Source organism: Lycium barbarum, chromosome 1 (assembly GCF_019175385.1).
Source record: "Lycium barbarum isolate Lr01 chromosome 1, ASM1917538v2, whole genome shotgun sequence".
NCBI lineage: Eukaryota > Viridiplantae > Streptophyta > Magnoliopsida > Solanales > Solanaceae > Lycium > Lycium barbarum.
Genome location: NC_083337.1, coordinates 67,266,627 through 67,273,466, shown reverse-complemented (window position 1 = coordinate 67,273,466; position 6,840 = coordinate 67,266,627).

Here is a 6,840-nt window from a genome sequence, read left to right as displayed (position 1 = left end):
CCATGCTGTATCAACACACAACCCAACCCGACGCCCGAAGCATCACAATAGACAGTAAGCCCTTTAATCCCTCTGAAAGTGTCAGAATTGGCGCTGAAGTCAACCTATCTTTCTACTCTTGGAAACTCCTCTCACAACCATTTGTCCACAGAAGCTTAGCTGCCTTCTGAGTGAACTACGTCATTGTAACGACCTGTTTGATCATTACGTGTGTTTTGACCCTTTTACCCCCATTGACCCTTCCCCTAACTCTGTTAGCGTGATTTTGACCCACAGGGATGGGTGACACGATTCCTGAGGTCATAAGGGAGATTTGATAGGATTTGAGGAAGTTAGGACCTTAAAGTGAAAAACATTTGACCAATAGTTGACTTTGGGTAAACAGACCTTTTTTGGAATTTCATCAATTCCATGAGGTCTGGAGGATCGATTATGACTTGGTGGGTTCAGTTCCCGAGGCTTTCGGGAGCATTTTATACCTTAGATTGGAAACTTGGCTTTGGCTGTTTAGGGGTTGACTTAGTCAAGGTGACCTCCGTTGGGAATTTTGAAGCCACGGTTGAGTTTGTAGCATGTTTTTTCTTGTGTCTGCATGTTCAGTTTGTGCCTGGGAGGTCTCGAGTGGTTGTCGGGATTTGGGGTGGAACTTGGTGAAAACCAAATTTTTTAGTTTCTGGTGTCCCGCCTCTGCAGGAGAATGTCTGCCTCTTAGGGTCTGCCAACGCGGAACCTAGCCCGCAGATGCGAGAAATGACGTGATTAATGAAACCCACCTCAGCAAACGGTCATCTGCCGAGGCGGAAGCGCAAAAGCGGAACGTTGAGCACAGAAGCGGGGATCACTGAATAGATTCCCTTTTTATTTCCCAATTCGAACCATTTTTCATTCATTCACCAAATTGAAACCCTAAGAGATTCTAGAGGAGATTTACGGAGTTTGGGGGTGACTTCTTCATTGGGTAGGTTCCCTTTTACTTCTTGTGGTTATTTTATTTATTTAGAAAAGAATCCATGGTGGTTTTAAGGTTTTAATTGGGGAAGATGGGTTTACAAACCCTATTGTGAATTGTTGAGTCTTTAGCTATGAAAATAGGTTTATTTGGTAAATCTTGCCTAATATAATAGAGCCAGAGCATTAGCTTGAGCATGGGCCTGTAGAAGAGAGAGAGCTGGGATCAGCCCAGACTCAGCCCGAGGTGATTCTTATTCTGGTGCTTCAAGACACCATGATCCATATTCTACACTATGTTGATGGGATGAATGTGGTGGGTGGCCATCTAACCACTGTAGGAGGCTCACAGACTAGAGCGGGAGCGTAGACTCTCGAGCTGGGCCAGACTTAGAGGATATAGATGGTTGCTATGGCTACACGTATGGACGAGAATCCCGACACCTGTATGTGCTCCTTGGCTTGTTACCGGCCCAACTATGATCGTTGTAGATCAGGAGATGTTTTGCCAGATTTGTTACGATGAAGCCGCCGAAGTTCTTTTGTACTATGTATTTTGTCAATTTTGAGGTGATGCTAAGGTGTGGTGGAAGTCTTTTGTTGAGTGTTGGCCAGTTGGGCAGCCTCGGTTGTCTTGGGTTTAGTTTCATTCGACGTTCTTGGAGAAGTATGTCCCCCTCACTCTTAGGGATATGAGAAGAGACGAGTTTAACAACCTGAAGCATAGGGGTTTGTCTATTGCTAAGTATGAGGCCTGATTCCTTGCCCTCGCTTGATATGTTGTTCAGTTGATTCCTTCCGAGGCTGAGAGGGTTAGAAGGTTTGTCACAGGATTGATACTTCTGTTGTACTTGGCTTGTCTTCAGTTTGTTACCATAGGGTCTTCATTCCAGTCCATGGTGTATTATTCTATGAGGGTGGAGTCTACTAGGCTTTGAGCACACGATGGAATAGCGACCAGAGGGCCTGAAAAGTTAGCAGTTTCAATGGTTAAGCTTCTAGAGGTGGGGGCCAGTCAGGCCGGACTCACCAGCATTGTCCTGGCCGTCCCATCCAGTCAGCGCTCCAGGCTTCAAGTAGTGGTCCTTCGAGACAGATTGGTTACAGCGCTGGGCAGACCTCTAGGGGTACTTCTTCTCGACCAGCAGACCATGGTGGTTATACCGGTTCATCAGCTTCTGTGTCACAGCCTCGAGAGGTTAGATGCTATGAGTGTGGTGACTTGGGACACTTTGCCAGAGAGTGTCCCAGTCCTAGACATATTGGGGCCCAACAGGGTTCTAGATTTCAGACTCCCAGGACTTTACACCTTCAGCCAGCTGGGGTAGATATTCTAGTAGGGCCGGTGCTCTAATAGGCCCCGGTGGTTCTCAATCTTCTCGAGGTGGTTATCAGCCCGGTTGGGGCGGTTCTCAGGGTTCTAAAGGAGGAACTCAGTCATGCTAAAGTGGTCGAGGTAATGCACAGTCCGATGGCAGACAGGTCCATTGTTATGCCGTCCCTGGTAGACTAGAGACGAAGGCTTCTAATGCAGTCATCACATGTACCATTTCTGTTTCTCATCGGGCAGCTTCGATTTTATTTCATCCGAGTTCTACCTTCTCATATGTGTCTACCTACTTTTCTAATGGATTGGATATGACTTGTGATATTCTTGATGTGCCCATATGTTTGTCTACTCCGGTTGGAGATTCTGTGGTAGTAGATCAAGTCTATTGGGATTATGTGGTTACTTTTATGAGCTATGATACGGGGGTACACTTGGCGATCCTTAGTATGGTAGACTTTGATATTATCTTGGGCATGAATTGGTTATCTATGTACCATACTATCTTGGACTGTCACGCCAAGACAGTCACGTTAGTTATGCCCGGTATTTGCATTTGGAGTGGAAGTGTACTCCCAACCCTTCTCCTAAGAAAATTATCTCGTACCTCCGAGCGAAGAAGTTAGTGGATAGAGGATGCTTATCCTACTTGGCACATATTGGCAATACGAGCGTGGATACTACTTCCTTGGAGTTTGTTCCTAGAGTTAGTGAGTTCGCAAAGGTCTTTCCCGCAGAATTTCCTGGTATGCCACCTGACGGTGACATCGATTTCTATATTGATTTGGAGCCAAGCACTTGGCCTATTTCTATTCCATCTTACCGTATAGCTCCAGCCGAGTTAAGAGAGTTGAAGGAACAATTGCAGGATCTGCTGAGCAAGGGGTTCTTTCATCCTAGTGTGTCCTCTTGGAGTGCTCCTGTGCTATTTGTGAAGAAGAAATATAGTTCTATGTGGATGTGTATCGATTATCGACAATTGAGTAAGGTTACTATTTGGAAGAAGTATTCGATAACCTATATAGATGACTTCTTCGATCAGCTTCAGGGTGTATCATCAACCCGTTATGGTCATTATGAGTTTCTGGTTAGGTCGTTTGGGCTTACTAATGCCCCCCCCCCCCCAGTGTTTATAGATTTGATGAATGGGATCTTTAAGCCATATTTGGATTCGTTTGTGATTGTGTTCATTGATGGTATCTTGGTTTATTCACGAAGTAAGGAAGAGCATGACAAGCACTTAAGGATTGTGCTTGGTATATTGAAGGAAAAAAAGTTGTATGCCAAGTTTTTTGAGTGTGAGTTTGGCTCAGTTATGTGGCATTTCAAGGCCATGTTGTGTATAAGGACGGGATTATGACTGATCCTAAAAAGATCGATGTTGTTAGAGATTGGGTGAGGCCCACCTCAGTTACTGAGATTCGTAGCTTCGTGGGCCTTGCGAGCTATTATCGCTGGTTTGTGAAAGGGTTTTCTTTGATTGCTAAGCATTTGACCCGGTTGACTCAGAAGATTGTTCCTTTCTTGTGGTCCGACGAGTGTGAAGAGAGCTTCCCAAAGCTTAAGGCTTTATTGACTTTAGCCTCGATTTTGGCATTACCCGTGGAGGGTAAGGACTTCACTGTATATTATGATGCATCTCGGATAGGTTTGGGTTGTGTGTTGATGCAAGAGGGCAAGTTAATCACATATGCTTAGAGGCAATTGAAGGTTCATGAGAAGAACTACCCCACTCATGAATTAGAGTTGGCGGTGGTAGACTTCACGTTGAAGATATGAAGGCATTATTTGTATAGGGTCCATTGTGAGGTGTTTACCGATCGCCGCAGTTTTCAGCATGTGTTCAATCAGGGGATCTCAATTTGAGGCAACGTAGATGGTTGGAGTTGCTTAAGGATTGTGATATCACCATGTTTTACCATCCGGCCAAGGAAAATGTGGTAGCTGATGCGTCGAGCTGAAAGGCAGTGAGTATGGGTAGCTTAGCCAGTCTGGTTGTTAAGGAGCGTCCTTTAGCCATAGAGGTTCAAACTTTGGCTAATAGCTTTGTGAGATTATATATTTCAGAACCTGGCAAGGTTCTGGTTTGTGTTGAGGCGAGGTCATCCCTCTTAGAGCAGATTAAGGCCTATCAGTTTCATGATATAAAGTTGTGTAAGATTCGAGATAAGGTGTTGAGTGGATAGGCTAAGGAGGCCATGCTTGATAGCGAGGGTGTTTGGAGGATTAAGAGGCGTATTTATGTTCCTCTTGTGGGAGGTTGATTCGTTTGATATTGGGTGAGGCTCACAGTTCAAGATATTCTATTTATCCGGGTGCACCAAATATGTATCGTGATTTCAAGCAGCACTGTTGGTGGAGTTGGATGAAGAGGGAGATTGCTGATTACATCTCTCAGTGCTTGAATTTCCAGCAAGTTAAGTATGAGCATCAGAGACCAAGCGGTGTAATTTCGAGGATGCCATTCCCGGGTAAAAGTGGGAGAGGATTGCTTCGGATTTCGTGGTTGGTCTTCTGAGGACCTTGGGAAAGTTTTATGTTTGGGTTATTATGTATAGGTGGACTAAGTCCACGCACTTCATTCTGATTCAGATGACTTACAATGCATAGAAGTTGGCGCGGATTTACATTAGAAAGATCGTCTGATTGCATGGGGTGTCTATTTCCATTATCTCAGATAGAGGCACTCATTTTACTTCTCAATTCTGGAGGACTTTCCAGCAGGAGTAGGGTACTCAATTGGATCTTAGCACCGCATTTCATCCACAGACCGATGGTCAGTCTGAGAGGACAATTCAGGTGTTTGAAGACATGTTGTGTCACGACCCAACTGGAGGGCCATGACGAGCACCCGAAGCTAACCTACCGACCACCTCTAAACTTAAGAGACATATGCACTGTATTCTTATCATCAAACTATGCCCATATATTTATACAAGCCAACATCTAGCTAGATACTTCTGTCAACGAGCCTCTACATGGAGTGCATAACATCATAAAGATGGGACAGGACCCTGCCATGCCCATATATGTACAAAAGAATATTACCAGCTGAATCACCGCTCTGGAACGAATGGAGCGCTCCTGCACAATCGCTGATGTAGCAGCCTAGGGGTCTGGTCTGTCTCCCCGTCTACCTACGGGTATGAACGTAGCGTCCACAGACAAAAGGACGTCAGTACGAATAATGTACCAAGTCTGCAAGGCATGAGTAATAAAATAAGGAAAGTATAGTCCCTTCGAGATTCTCCGTAGTGTTGGTGAGGTGGCTTACAAGTTGGCTTTACCACCGGGGTTGTCAGGTGTTCTTCCGGTATTCCATGTTTCCATGTTGAAGAAGTATCATTCAGACGGTTCTTGTATCATTCAGTGGGATTCGGTGTTGGTTGATCTGAATTTATCCTTCAAGGAAGAGCTGATAGCGATTTTGGATCGGCAGGTAAGGAAACTGAGGTGTAAGGAGGTTGCTTCAGTCAAGGTGCAATGGAAGCACCGTCCAATTAAGGAGGCTACTTGGGACACTGAGGCCGATATGTGGGAGAGATATCCCCAGCTTTACACCGACTCAGGCAATTTTCCTTCGTTTCCTTTCGTCTCTGTTCGAGGATGAACGATTATTTAATTGGTATCTAATGTAATGACCCGTTTGGTCATTACGTGCGTTTTGACCCTTTTACCCTCGTTAACCCTTCCCCAAGCCCCGTTAGTGTGATCTTAACCCTCGAGGATTGATGACATAATTCCCAAGGTCATCAAGAGAGATTTGATAGGATTTGAGAAAGTTAGGACCTCAAAGTGAAATACGTTTGACCAATAGTTGACTTTTGGCTGAACGGACCTTTTTTGAAATTCTGTCAATTTCATGAGGTCTGGAGGGTCGATTATGACTTGGTAAGATGGTTGGTTCAGTTCCCGAGGCTTTCGGGAGCGTTCTGTACCTTGGGTTGGAAACATAGTTTTGGTTGTTTAGGGGTTGACTGAGTCATGAAAACCTCCGTTAGGAATTATGAGGCCACGATTGAGTTCGTAGAGTGTTTTTAGTTGTGTCTGCATGTTCAGTTTATTTTCGGGAGGTCTCGGGTGGATTTTGGGATTTGGGTTGGCACTTGGTGAAAACAAAATTTTCTGGTTTCTGGTGTCCGCCTCTGTAGGAGTAAGTGTGCCCACGCTAGACCTATCCCCGAGACCCGATTAATGAAACCCTCCTCAACGGACGATCATTCGCCGAGGCGAGAGTTTGATTACTAGACACTAAGCTTGAATCGCAATTTTGAATACTAGACACTAAGCTTGAATCGCAATTTTGATTAAGAATTAGATTATGGGAAGTTAAGATTTCATTCCAATTTGGGGGTTTTCGATCTAATGGGGGAATTGATGGTTAATTGGGTCTAATTAGCAATTGGGGAAGAGTATTGAACTTCTAAAAAGTTGTGTTACAGATCTTACTCTCGAAATTCCTATTTGCCCTTTGTGGGCCCGATTTTCCTTCAATTAAAGAGTTGTTTCGATTTGATTGGTGCTATAACTTATTGGATATCGTTAGTCTCTATGTCTCATATAGC